This window comes from Lissotriton vulgaris, chromosome 9 (genome assembly GCF_964263255.1).
Source record: "Lissotriton vulgaris chromosome 9, aLisVul1.2, whole genome shotgun sequence".
NCBI classification, from domain to species: Eukaryota; Metazoa; Chordata; class Amphibia; order Caudata; family Salamandridae; genus Lissotriton; species Lissotriton vulgaris.
In genome coordinates this window covers 154,513,399-154,528,403 of record NC_141697.1, presented here as the reverse complement: position 1 = coordinate 154,528,403, position 15,005 = coordinate 154,513,399, and the positions used below count along the sequence as shown (strand labels likewise).

General features: G+C 43.7%; 1 protein-coding gene across 4 annotated transcripts in view; it reads right to left on the bottom strand.

Moving 5' to 3' along the window:
• PTGR2 (prostaglandin reductase 2) overlaps positions 1-10,066 on the bottom strand; it is a 465,729-nt gene extending 455,663 nt beyond the window's left edge. For 3 of the 4 annotated variants that reach the window (XM_086937253.1, XM_086937255.1, XM_086937256.1), the window contains exon 1: positions 9,970-10,066. The gene's annotated coding sequence lies outside the window, so the exon portion shown is untranslated. The remainder of the gene's footprint in view (positions 1-9,969) is intronic. The other variant, XM_086937254.1, reaches the window with a different exon arrangement.
• Positions 10,067-15,005: the final 4,939 nt, after the last annotated feature.

Here is a 15,005-nt window from a genome sequence, read left to right as displayed (position 1 = left end):
CCCAAAATGGCGCCGGTGTCAACAGGAACTCACGAACGCCTCGTGGTGTTTTTTAGCTAATAAGACTTGATGTTCTGGAATATGTATATGATCCTTTGTACACTTGACGAAAAAGAGGGAGGGTTCACTTGGCGAACATGTAAAGGGATCCCGTTAAAATGTTGTTTTCAATGTACGATTTATTATGATATTATTGTAACTGATACATAACGTTGCTTATGACACCCGCCCACGGTATGTATATAGGAAATTTGATTACAACTAATCTGACTATGCTTCCAATAATGAAATGAATGCCCCCCTGATCCCTCAACTATTGATAGATGTTTTTAGTTTCCTGCAAATAACTAATAAAAGCTAATAAAAGCTTTTAAATATTTTTAAAACTGCAAATATAGCTCCCCCGCCCGTCCTGTACACGCTCCAGCCAACGCCGTGTCCGGCCGAATACGATTACACTCTCATATATACATGCTGAATAATTGTGCAAATAAAGGTTTTTCAAACTATGAACAGGTATCGTATACTTTTGTAAACGTGGGATCTGTTTTGTTCTCTTTTTAAGGTTACTAGAAAATGGTTGCTCAGCTCCGGATTGATGATCGAATCTAAAGCACGACACGCTGCCACCAAGTGCGCGACTGGCTCAGGAACAAACGCATGGGGAAGGACCTCGACTTTTGAGAACGGGTAAAGTAAAGCGGTATGAACAATAAAATGTTAAAAGGGTATGGTACTCGAAGGTACTAGGGAACAGGGCTGGCTAAAGAGCTGGTATGCCTTAGGACTTCACAGCATTGGAAATGATTTAAGGATCCCGATAGCTAGATACATCTACAAACCAGGTACCTCGCACTAAACGCCTCTGATCTCTAACGTTTCCTTACACACGACCTATAATGCCACACTCGGACCGTCTCCCTCATGATCAACTTATCGCTCGCCATCCTTGCCACACTGCCCGCCCCCACCCTGGCTTCAGAAACCAAGACGCCAGGGATTACATCCCGAGGAGATAAGACGAGTATGTGGTAAGTAAAGGACTTTCGTGCCCGTACATTTGATATGCGCGAATGCTGTCCCCCTCTCCCTTCCCCTCTTTTCCTCCCCCTACAGGTTACATTGGAATAACGACTGGGGTATAATGAAGATCCGAAGCCACGCCATGTCTGATGCATGAAGCGGACTAACGCTGCAAGGTGGCACCTGAAGACACCCACGAACTACCCTTGTAACGAAAAAGCCAACTGTTGTATGATATGATGGGGCGCGATCACCCCTAACCCGTGTTGCGTGAATGAGCACATGTCACGTATGTCTGAAACTATCAACACAATGGTGCCTTTTACTCAATACATGTCCCTTTGTACCCGGCCTAATGCTCGTCTGTCCCAAAATTGCATGCTTTCTAAATTCTAACACAGACCCGTTAATGTCTCATGTTATGTGATGCGCTGAATAGCCTATCCTAGTACACGGCCACTCTCCATGTCTCATGTGTACTGTTTAGCCTATTGTTGCATCTCTCTCTCTCTCTCTCTCTCTCTCTCTCTCTCTCTCCCTCTCCTCCACACTCTCGCTCTTCATAACGACTGGCACCTAATTGGTGAACCGCCATCCATGGTGCACCACCCAATTGGCTCCAAATACCGCAAGTATTTGCACAAATTTGTCTTAATAAAATCACATTGATGCCATGTTACTACCTCTCCTTTCTGCTAAATATTGATAAAAACTAGATTGGCCAGAAGAGAAAGGACAGGTAAGACGACTGAGGTTCCCTAATCTGACCCGTAACCAGGGAATCACATGTCAGTGGCTTTTATGATGAAAATGCCTCAGGTAACGCGACCCCCCCTGTCCCAAATTGTCTCAATGCCCAAACAGTAAAAGTGATCGAAGCATCCCCGTCTTCCCAGAACACCCCCAGTTTTGTATCAGCTGCCCCGAACGAGAGTTTGAAAAATGTGGCTCACCCCCGGCTGTAAGAGATGGGTTGGCTTACAACTGACACAAACCAGCCGTTGCTCCTAGAAATAATTTTTAATGAAGTAGCTAGGTTGTAAAAGACTATGTAGAAATTAGAATGATGTTTACGAAGTTAAAATTAGATCGAAATGAAGAAATTGTTGCAGTAAACCCTGTTGAAAGTAAAATGTTTAGCTGAAAAATAGGACACATCGACATAATGGAAAATTGTTTAGCCTATGTTCACCCCTCTGAAAGATATCTATCAGGCCAAGGTGATAGCACGTTGCACTTTTTCCATAAAAATGCAGAGCCCTGAAGAGCGGTATAGCTTTGCAAGACTCGTACTAGAAAAGCAGGTCTCAGCCAGAGGAACTGATGTGACTGTAATAAACAAATGCAATGAATAGGTATCAGACCTCGTACCACGACAATGAATGTAATACCAACAAACGCCAAAGAAATAGTTACGATGAAAAGTTGTAGGGAATCCCGCAAACCTATCATCAATCATTTATACGTTGGTTGTAAACCCAAATGTAACAGACGTTTCCCCAGTTGCTTGGAGTTGGGAGAGAAATAGACTTATGTGATTACCTTCCTCTGCCAGTTCTCTAAAGACTGTCTTTTCAAACTCATTTAAGGGTACCACTGTCGGAGGAGAGAAAGACCGGATGTGGGAGCACGCGGCCTGACTGCAGATCGTGGAACACCTGCGACATTGACCAAGGCGGGACCGCAACAGTAAGGAGTCGCAGGACGAGGCACTGTTTCCGACAAAATGAAAGGAAAGGGCTGACCTGATGCCCCTGCTCGATGATCAACATGTGCCGAAAGTCCCCGCCCTCTGAGCCCGGTCATGGGCCCACCTACCTGAAATTTTCCGTCCCCTTGGTCTGTTCCCGATCTGGCCCTGCTCCATCCCCTCTTCCCCCGACCTACCACAAGGACTACCCACACACCCCCTTCTTCCACCTGAACTCTTTGACAATCGACTCGAAAAAGAGCAACGACTGCAGTCCGATTGAATAGGGTTTTGTTGCAAACTACAAATTAAACTTGGGTGCCCTGTCTAAGGTACCCATGAAAAGAACACTTAGGACACAGGGTGAAAAGGGACCTTTTTGACCAGAAAACCGAGGAAAAGGTCATGCCCTGCAACGCAGGACCCGGAATAGAGCTGAACGCATAGCTCCACCGCCGGTGCTCAACAGTGCCAACGGAAGACGACAAAGAACGCTGAGAACTCACTAATAATGGTCTAGAACAATAAGACACTGGAAAAAGCAACACCCTTCCTCTTCGAACAATGACACCTCTGATTATCGTTTTTGCTACGTCTCATTTCTCTCCCAGCCACCATTGTATTGATTTTGCTCCAACCAGATATGAAATGAACTCCCATACGTAATAACCTATCAGTTCATATTCCGAATGACTATAAGCATCTGTGAAATGTACCCAATGCTATCACTACAGAATCATTTTTATCCGATATTGTATTACTATGACTTTCCTGCAACGAGTTTAACGAGGGGCTCGCCTCCTAAGATGAAAGATTCAAAATGTAATGTTTATGCATAGTTCCTTCGCCTAGGTTCCTACTTCTTTACTTATGACTGCCACAGTAGACGTGAATAGGAAATAGGCCAGCAAGATGTCTTGTGAATGTTAAAGGGAGGACTGTGGAAAATTGATACGGTTTGGTAAACATTATCTGCGCCATCTTGCCTTTTCCCTCGATGCCACACTTTTTCGTGCACACCCGCCATTTTAGGTGCCTTGGCCAGAACCACACTCTGCGCGCTACCGACCCCTAGCGCGGCTCCTCTCCCTCACAAGCACATCCCCCCGCCTGCTGACAGCCCCCGCTCTCACATGCCTTGGGTCATAAACCTCTCTTCCACGCAGCTCTGCCTCGGAACCCCATCCTGTTCCCAGCGCGACACTTCCCTCCGTCCCTTTCATGGTCCCGGATCCCTTGGTAACACCCCTCTTTCCTTTGTGCCCGTTTGTCTCACTCGTTCCCAAGCCGCCACCTGGCCCTGCGGATACTGTCATTGCCCCCTTCCTCCTGTACAGTAGGAAACCCCCATCAAAGGATCCTTGAGCTGATCAAAGCCCCCACCCCATGAGATCTGATCAACCTCACACATTCCGTGAATCGGCGGAATGTCCAGCTGCGCAATAATTGTCATCTGTTGTGACCAGGGTGGGGACTTCAACTGTAAATGTGTGTGGGAACGGGCCTGAAGCGGGGATTCCGAGGATGTCTTTCCGTACATCAAAGGGTTGACAGAGATGTGTTTTATGCAATAAAGTAATAAACTCATGTATAAGAGGCCAGGCCTCGGAGATGCAGTTAGAGCACCTCGTGACGATACTTGCTGTCTGAACTGATGTGTTCTCCTCCGGAGAGAATAAACCCGTGTTTCCAGCCTTCCAGTCTCCAGCGCATGCCTCTTCATTGATTAATATTTTTGTGGGTTAAAGAGGCGACACCGCCGGGCAACACTTAAGGATCTTTGTTTACTGGTTGCTTCCTACCTTTTAACAGTGGCAGTGGATGTGGAGGTGGTGGAGGTAGATGTGGAGGTGGTGGAGGTAGAAGTGGTGGTGGTGGAGGTAGATGTGGTGGTAAACGTGGTAGTGGCCTCTTGGTGGACGTGGTGGTGGACATGGTTGTGGTGGACGTGGTGGTGGTGGACGTGGTGGTGGTGGACGTGGTAGTGGTGGACGTGGTGGTGGTGGACGTGGTGGTGGTGGACGTGGTGGTGGTGGACGTGGTGGTGGTGGACATAGTGGTGGTGGACGTAGTGGTGGTGGCTGTGGAGGTGGTGGCTGTAGTGGTGGTGGTGGAGGTGGTGGCTGTGGAGGTGGTGGCTGTGGAGGTGGTGGCTGTGGACGAGGTGGGGGACATGGTGGTGGATGTAGTGGTGGTGGATGTGGTGGTGGTGGATGTGGTGGTGGTGGATGATGTGGTGGTGGATGTGGTGGTGGTGGATGTGGTGGTGGTGGATGTGGTGGTGGTGGACATGGTGGTGGTGGATGTGATGGTGGTGGATGTGGTGGTGGTGGACATAGTGGTGGTGGACATAGTGGTGGTGGACATAGTGGTGGTGGACGTAGTGGATTGCTAGAGAATATAGTATTTAAGTTAAAGCAGTAGTTAGGACATGGACAGGCTAGAATTCACTTGTCGTCACTATAGCGCCTCTCTATGGATCTTTGCAAAGCAGGAGTTTCCTCCAGGTAGCATAGGTTGCGTAGACTAGATAAGCCAGTTTATATGACCAAGGCGCATAATTTAGTGTGCCGACTAAATTTCTACTTCTGTTTTCTGCGTTTTTGTATGTCTCTATTTGCTTAACATTCTTACAAGTGGCAGTAAGTCAGCAAATTGCTGTTAAAAACGAATTTGTAAGAACAATGCGACTATGGAATCTTGGTCGTTATAAATGGCCATGCATTATCATACATGCATATAAAACACTTCTAGTCTCAACAACGGTGCCTACAGAAACAGCATCTAAAGCAGAGCACAGCTACAGATGAAAAGCATATGCATATTAAGCCAATCATTACTACCTTCTTGAAATGGTCTCACTCCTAATGAAGGAAGAAGCGCAAAGCACATTTTGGACACATGGAATGCAGCTTTAGTTTTCGGTAAGTGACTGCAAACAGAGGGTGAAAAAAAAGCAGGCGTTGTTTGCTCTGACCTCATAGGTAATGTGTACAGTGTGCTGCCAGTTGGAAATATTCTCATGAAGCGAGGCAGTGCAACCACACTGGTTAAAAAAATAACCCAGCCGAAGCGGATTTAAGAATCACAACGTTTCCCGTAGACTTCACATAGTGCCCGTTCAAGTCAGAGTTGCACACATATTTGTAAGACTCAGGCCTCGTGATGCACTCTAATATATAGTTCGTATGAAGCTTGGTCGGCATTTGCAGCCATGCCGTGGATACAAAAAAGGACTGGTCTGCCCTTTTACGTCAGGGTTTGCATCAATGTAATTGCGCTTTCATTTATATAGCACTTAGTACCCCTGCCGAGGCTTCGAAGTGCTTTTCGGCAAGTAGCCAAAAGTATAATGGTGGATTAGAATAGGGAAATAAGAGTTAAACCAAATCATTTAACAAAGTCCACTGAATATTTCCGATGCAGAAAACGAAAAATGCCAGACTCTGAAAAATGCATTCTAAAAGCTGAAAATGCTTACATAATGCCTAACAGTGCAGTGCTAAAAGCGGGCAACATTTTTATAAACAGTGACTGATTCATTCCCTTGAAAACTCTGGGGTGCCGTGTATTGTGTTTTGATTTTTAAGTAACTTGTTGGCAGGAGGATTAGCGCGGCGTTGCTGTATTTTACACCGGTTGCGTACCGTCGTTTCCACTGGATGTCACGCGAGAACATGAAATAAGAAGATATACACAGGGCAAGGTAATTTTAATTTCAGATCATGGACTCAGCAGCACTATTCTATAGAAGGTTCAGGAACCCTTTAATTTGTACTGCATTTCTTTTAACGGTGTGAACAAAAAACGGTGTATCAAAGACAAGCCTGTGATTTTCATTCAGCATTTAACCATCACACATGGCATTAAACACTTGCGCCAGTGGCTGTTATAAATGCATTTTTAAACATTTAAAATAAACTGAGCACACGCAATGTGATTTTGAATAAATAAAGGGAGGACAGAATGGAAGAGTGGAGTCAGGAAAGAAGCTTTTAGGGGCGGGACTGCGGATCCCTTTGAAGCACAGCCTCGCGGCAGTGAACAGGGATGTACTTAGGGGGAGGGGGGAGGAGAAGTGGAGAAGTGAGGCCGAGCAACAGATGGCTTTGAAGTGAATGCGCTTGAGGCAGGCGGAATCGCTCTCACCTATGGGCAAACTATTTGCTTTGGCAATCAGGTGGGGCTGGAAAAGCAAAGGTGGGTGTAGATGGATAACAAGAGGGCAGATGGGGTGGAAAACAGGAAGGTATAACAATAATTCATTAAAAATGCCACTTTTAAATGTTATAGGTCCCTAAAAACACAAATGTAAAATATTCCATTTGGGCCTGGACAGAGAAAGTCAAGTAGGAATCCCATCAGACTCCAGGGTAGGACTTTAATTTTTTGAGCAGGCATTCAAAGATGAATGAGGTATTAGTAAACACGCCTCCTGCTGCTCAGGGCCTGGGTTTAAGGTACCGAGATTGGACATTTTGGTACTAGCTGAAGAAAGCAGGGTTAGCGCACTAGTGCTTACTGTTTTCCGGCATGCTAGTGCCTCGACGCAGATCCTGTTCTAGCGCTTCAAAATGCCACAGAGAATCCATTCCCCCGGCAAAGAGGCGCAGACAGGACAATATCCTTAAAGTCCATGTTACTGCTGAGGTGGGGGGGAAGAGGGCATACTTTGTATGGGCCGGGGTAAAAACTGCCCATGACCCCACTCTTTCGGCATAGTTTGTCCAAGTACCCTTCTTTGCACCAATAAACCTGTCCTCCTGCCGGATGTCAGGAACCACACATGACATCTCTGGACCCTGGGAATGGGTGGCTGCACAAATCCAGTTGCAACCAGCGGTTTTGTTGTGTAAATAGAAAAAAACATATTTGCATATTTGTTAAAGACGAACCCAGCCAAACCGACTGGAAATCTCTTCAGAGCAGCAGCTACGGCAGGAGGGGCAAGCGGCCGGGTTATTTTGGAGAGTCAGATTTAACACAGGGCGTCTTTAATAAAAACATGAGCCAGCTCCTGGCGAGCAGGCTGAATTTTCAAAACATTTCCTCATATCCTGAGAAAAGTGCGGAAAAAAGGTCTTAAAGTGTAGGGAAAACAGACGGATAGAAAGCAGGCTCCACTCTGGCCTGTGAAATGTGGTCTGGGTGGGAGAGAGGCGACGGGCACAGACGCTCAGAAAAGAGAAGAAATAGGAAGAGGGGCAGAAAAGTAAAGAGGGAGCCGGAGGGGAAACGAGCGTGGAGGGGAAACAAAGAACAGAGGGAGATACGAAGAAAGGAAGGGAAGAAAAGAAGAGGTATGGAAAGGGAAAAAAAGTCAGAAGAGACGTGGATGAAGCTATGCTTGCAGGCATATATTTGCATAGCGCTCTTGCCATTGGCATGACCTTGCGGCGCTGGCTGGAGAACCTTAACATGGGAAATCAGTTATGAAGGGGGGGGGGGGGGGGTGGAAGATATTCAGAAAATAAGAAAGAGAGGAATGAGATGGAAGACAATATATGACGCTAATGGAAAAGGGAATACAAAAAATGTCTAAACCAGAAGCAGCCCTTAATATGCGGGGCAACAAAACGAAAGTAATTACGATCACAGTCGCATTTACAGTGTCACTACTGCTGCAGGGGCGGTGTGCGCTCTGAGGTAGGTGAGGCGCTTCAACAACAAAACCATATGGGGTGCAGCAGGGGGCGGAGTGGATCGCTTTAAAGCAGCTCACGGCATGGCGGCTGTGAAAAAAAGCAATTAGGGGGAGGAGAAGGGAGGCCAGCGCGCACTGCACACGCTGGGGAAGCCTGTGGGAGGGAGGCTGATGGCTTTGAGGTGGGGAAATGCGCGTGCTTGTGGTCACGTGATTTAACGTGAACTGTTGGAAATCCGCACTCGCAATCCGCATGGTTTAACTTTCTGGTTTCACCGCAATAGGTCTCTCTGCGAGACCTAACAAACCGACGCTACAGCAGACCATTTCGCACTTACCTAATTTCATGAGAGTTCATTGCACGCTCAACTCCAGAAAAAAAACAACAGTATGTGGTTTAGTGGGTCAGGGGTTACGTGCCACAGTATGTGGGAGTGGCCTGGAGGGTAGGGATGGGACCTGGGGGAGTTTTTTCGCTTGGAATTTCTGTGGGGAGGAGCTATTGCTCATATGTTAAGGACTGTGACCGGGAAGTAAAGTATTTTCAACATTCTTAAGGCTCCATAGGATGTGTTCTTGTATATATGCTCTCAATAAATGCTTAGCGCGTCTGCCTAAGTCTACAACTGTGCCACTAATAACCGTTTTGTATAATCACACAATACAGGTCAATGTAATGTGGTTATTGCTAACGATTGTAACCCATTTTAAACAACCTTAAAATAATGAAATACAGAGGTACAAGGTTTCAAAAGTATGACTTGCTTTTTAAAATGGGTGGATAACTCGACAACCTATTTTACCAGGATTGCAACTTGCATTCACACAATGGTGCCCGAGTCAAAAACATTAACACCTCGATATCCAACATAGATTGCAAACCTTTGACCACCACCTAACAAGTCATGCACTTAAGCAAGGGCATTCTTCTAACCAAGCTGCTTAATGATGAACATTAGGTAAGAGAACGCATATACATCTATTCGGCAAAGGCATGAACTATCAGATTACGTTTACTGCCATTTTACCCCGAAACTTGTGGGTCCCCAGAAATTCTACAGCAAGTGTATCAACTCCGAAATTATCTTAAAACGAAGTATGTCTATGATCAATTATGTACGGCGAAGTGTCTTTACTACCCCATGTTTCCTTGTCCCAAATATATTTTCAGTAGAGTTTGTAATAGTGTGTGAGTGACTTGTGAACATGCCAACAGCCCCGCTTCCGGCGGGAGACTCATGATTTTAGAAGCAAAAAGTTAGTATAGCGACTGCCGCCTATAATCACTTCTGCTACAAAACAAACCAATAGGGAAAATACAATCTCCTGATGTTTATTATTTTTTTATCACTCGCTGTCGTATTGGCATGTTTGTTAGCTCCATATGACTACCCCTTTTCTGAGACCCCCCACCACCTGATGATCTCCTATATATCGACTGCCTAGTGAACATTTTCCATGTTCATCGCCGATTTAGGTGGTCTTAAATGTTGGACTCCAGAACTTTGCATAACTATAAAGAATATATAGAAAGTACAAGGCTAGACTTAAATTGTGATACATAACAGGGGCATCCCTTGGCAGATAAGAGGACCACCAGTCCGCTACTTACACGGACAGTCCGCAAACTCAGCCCAAAGTCCGTTGCCCGTTAATGATCTTTAGCGGACGGCATTTGTCCTTCATTCAGTATTTCCGGGTCACAGAACAGCCAATCCTGATGACAAAACATACACCGTGAATGGTCCGCGATAGGGCGTTGGATTCATTTAAACCAATCTTAGTCCACTACAGTTTTCCGAGGTTTTCATTGGTTGTGGTATACGCACGTGCCTCTTACTTTTCTATAAACATTGCCCGCCCTGTCCTACTTCTTTTCTTAGATTGTTGGCATAGTTTGGTGTTAGCTGGATGATTATTTTGGCATTTGCACCTAAAGTGAGTCAGACGCTACTGAGTTGTAAAATGCGAGCCGGGCGGTGACGACGTTCTGAATGACAGTGTAAAATTTTGTCACTATGCCATCCCGGCTCCCATTCTGATGACTGACGTGCTCGTTCACGACAGACTGCTGCCGTGGCCTGGGTTTTTTGGCAGCCTCCTACAGTGCGGCTAATGTTTGTTGGCCACAGCGAACCTGTGTGACTAGTGCATGCTGCATAACTGCCAAGGTTTCAGATTGCTCTGTGACATTGTCATGACTTCAGTGTGCTTATGAGTGACATTTCAACGACAGAAAATTAAAACCATCTGAGCAACAAGAAACTCAAAGAAGATCTTAAAACTGCTGCAAAGCACCAGAAATGGAAGGGCACTCGGCGGAGACAGACTGCGTGACTGCAGTTCTCAGTAACAGAGAGCAGGCAGGCAGTGCAGCTGCTCAGAAAATGATCTAATTGATCTGATATTTCATGACTTCACGCTAGCCTAAAAAGCATATTTTACAGCATAGCTACTGCGATTGGAACCTTGAAAGACTGCTCCACTCACCTGGGAGGGCACTGCAGCCTAGCCCCTTTTCTGACAACACACATGGAGGGTAAGAGAAGGGTGCAGTGCTTGCAGGGTGGTGGTGAAATATTCAGGTAGGGAGACTCCTGAGGGTAGGATTGCCACCTGGCCGTTTTTCTATCTGCACCACTTGGTATTGTGATGTCCTGGATGGTAAAAAATGAGCAAAATCACCGAAAGATGGTATTTTTATCCATTATCTGTGCATACTTCAAACAACAAATATAAATCGAACCACTTTTTAAATGTTAAATACAAAGGTGGTTCTGTTGGATAGGGAGAAATTACTTTAAAGGAAGGCTAGATCAGCTCAATACATATTGAAAAAACCTCTCTGAAAACAAGCAACTAGAGATAAAGTCTTTATATTTAGTAAAAAGCAATCACGATACATAAGAAATACTTCATTCTGTGATGCCACAGGTTACAATAAATAAAAAACCGTTAAGGAAACATGTGATGAACGTGACTGTTGGTGAACAAAGTGATCAGTGCATTAAATCCAGTGACACATATATACAAATTATACATAGGGAAGTAAGATGGCCAGAGTGTTGAATTAGTACTCCAAGGAGACAAGGGATAACTATACAAGCTCCTGGAGTGTCTGGACCAGTGGTAAGCGTCGACCACTTTTTAAATGTGTTCTTGAGCTACGTTAAAGATTCCTGGTTAATAACAAAGGCAGAAAAGTGATGTAACAAATTAATATATATGATTTTTATAAAAATCGTATTTCGGATCATACCTGGGCCTTTCAGACTCTTAAAACAACAACTAGCAGGTCGTTTTTTGTGTAAAGGGGCAAACCTAGCTGAGACAAGAGCTATATAAATTGAAATAAATAATGACCCAGCAGAGTCATAGTGGGCTATAACTCAAGCCTGCTCGGTAGGGGAGGAGCGGCACCAGAGGCTAGCTTTGAGCAGTCTCTGCTACAGGTCCAGAAAGTGAGATGAGGAGTGGCAGTGGTGAAATAAAAAAAGAGCAACTTGAGCTGGCTTGAAATTCCCTGACCTTGTGCACCAGCAGAGCCCAGTGTCTGCCAGATGTCTAGGTATCAAAGAAAAGTTCCTGCCATTGTGTGCAAGGGTCTGTAGGCACAGCCAGCAAACACAAACAAAACAATATAGTTAACGTTGGCACTGCCGTAATGAACCTCTGGATTTTGCTTTTCACCAGAATGTGATCATGTGGTGCTGAGAGACCATGTGGTACGTATAATTCAGTGCAAAACCGGTGAAAATTCTGGCGTGAGAGTCCATTTTCGAAACGGATACCAATCCAAATTCTTTGTACTTAATAACATATATGCTGGGGTAAAGAAAATGGACAAGCCTACATGAAAACAAAGGTTCAGACACTAAAACAGTCATTTAGACACGTTTGTACGAACCAGTCTAAAATCTGTGGTAATAATTACACTTGCTTTGTCAAAAGTTTTGTGTTTGATGTACACATCTTCACAAAAATTAGAGAAAAACAAGTGCCAAAAATAGAGAATAATAAGTGCAACTCTGTATATAATCCTGCGTTGGTTAAACATTTCCAGTTCGGCAACTTGTTTTCAAATACTTTCACGCTATATAAAATTGTCAAAAAAAATGTCATCTACTGTGAAGAAGGGAACGGGCACACAGGTAAGTAGGATCCTTCTTTAATGTGTGTATGTGTATATGTATATATGTATATATATATATATATATATATATATATATCAAGAACACTCCTGACCGCTTGCGAAGCGGCAATACAGCAGGCACGGACCTCTTCTCTTGACAAGTCAATTTAGCGCAAAGCTAAAACGCCATCACACCGTCTTTCCAAAGTGGCATATTTATTAAACAAAAAAGTGTAGAGCTGATGCTCTTCCCTGACGCGTTTCGCTCCTACAAAGGAGCTTGGTCACATAACGCGTCCACAGCAAATGAAACAATAAATAGTGTGGAGCAAGCTCAATCACCCATAAAAAATAAGATAAAGTGCATAATGAATCGATTGGCATGGTATAAATAACATGTATATATATACGAAAGCAGAATTCAGGTCAGAGAATTCAGACGAGCCCGTAGTTCTTCCAAAATAGTGTTTATTCGGCAAATCAAAGAGTAGAGGGATAACGCGTTTTGAACAACAAGTTGTTCTTGGTCACATGACCCGCATTCGTCTCATACCACCTTTTAAAGGTGTAACCACACAAATCCATAGAAATAGAAAACTTATTTTCCTATATGTTCAATAATTCTAGATACCAAATAATTCTAATATCAGTTACTGTCACTGATATTAAGTGAGATAATCAATTCTATTCATTGTGATTGTGTGTGTGAATACATTATTTCATAAGTGAAAAATATAAAATCCCAGCTTATTATTTTAATACAATTCAAGTGTTGCAAAATTCATTAGTTGGTCCAAGATTAAGGTTTAGTACCAATGCAAAATTATGGAATTCGCTATCAAAGCTCAAAGACAAATTACGGTATAGTACCATATATCCAGCTTGAACAAACCAATGTATACATATGTGTATATTTACATTAAGCCAATATTAGTACAATGACACAAAAAATGAGTAATTTGCTAATTGTATAAACAGGTACAGCTGAAGGTTGGTTAGGTTGTCTCCTATTCCAAACCTAAAAAAAGGAAAAGAAAAAGGGAAGAATATTGGTTTACTATAAGCATTCAAATAGTCTTTAATATCCATATTGACACTTCAAGGTCCAAAAGGTCATGAGCGTCCTTGCAGAATATTTTCTATAGTTAATCTAGCTGTTATAAGTAACAAAGGTGTGAGGGTGTGCGGGACGGGGAAGGTTAAAAGTTAAATCTATATGATGAGAATACAGCTTTCCTACTAACAATTCCACTGTCTACTTGGGTTGTACATTTTTAAAGGTGGGAATGTAACTCCTCGTCCATATTTAAACCATCGGGAAAGAGGGTGCCTGCCAATAAAATCAACCGTGACTCTAATTTGCGTAGTGCTCCCAATCTGTCTCGACCTCTGATACTGCTTTTAATCGTGGCAATCCCTATATAACTTGCTTTTGATGCATCATTCTGGTAGAATCGGTTAAAGTGTCTCCCAGTGCTGTATGAGAAGTCCTGATTGGTAATTGCACGCCAATGTTCTCGAATGCTTTTTTTTACAGATGCTGTGGTTGACCCTATGTACCATAAGTTACAAGGGCAACGAATAGGGTACACCACAAACTCCGTAGTACATGTGATTAGAGTATTAATCTTCCATTTCATTTTCGTTTTAGGTAGGAAGATCTCATTACAATTATGACTGTACTTGCACGCCTTGGAATTCCCACATTTCCTGAATCCTTTCGTAGTTTTTAACCAGTCAGTTTCTTTCGGGGATAAATGACTTTGTACTAGACAGTCTTTCAAAGACTGGCCTTGTCTGTACGAAATGCCCGGAGTTATACCGACGATATTTCTCAAGATGGGATCTTGCCTTAATATATCCCATCTATTTTTCAGTATTTTCCGTATTTGATTGGACTGGCTGCAATACTTTGTTATGAATCTTACTTTGGGGGTTCAGGACTGGTTGTAGAAGTGCTGGTTTTGGGAGTTAGAGCCTCCTCTCTTGATATTTTGTTAACTCTGGATTCTGCCTCCCTGAGTGATTTGTTGGAATACCCTCTAACTCTAAATCTCTCTTTCATCTCCTCCTTAGTTCTTTGAAAATGTAAATCAGTAGAACAGTTGTGTTTAGCTCTTAAGAACTCGCTGAAAGGGATTCCCCATCGAAAGCTATATATATATATATATATATATATATATATATATATATATATATATATATATATATATTACGTACACAGTTTTCTGGTTGCTCCTGGCATCCAACTTGGCTGCGATCCTGCGCAGGTGCCGGTCACCCTAAATAATTATTTCCAAAGTTTCTCCTCCCAAGAAGACAACAACGCAGGATACTTCTGGATGCTGAAAGGTGTTTATTTAGGCAAAAAGTGGCAACTACCTACCGACGCGTTTCACCAATTACGGCTTGGTCAGGTTGAAGCTGTTTTCGTGAAAGTGCTATTTACATACAATTTCGTAAATAAGGAAATAGGGCTAAGCTCCTGTAAAGGATTGTTAATGAAATGAGATCAC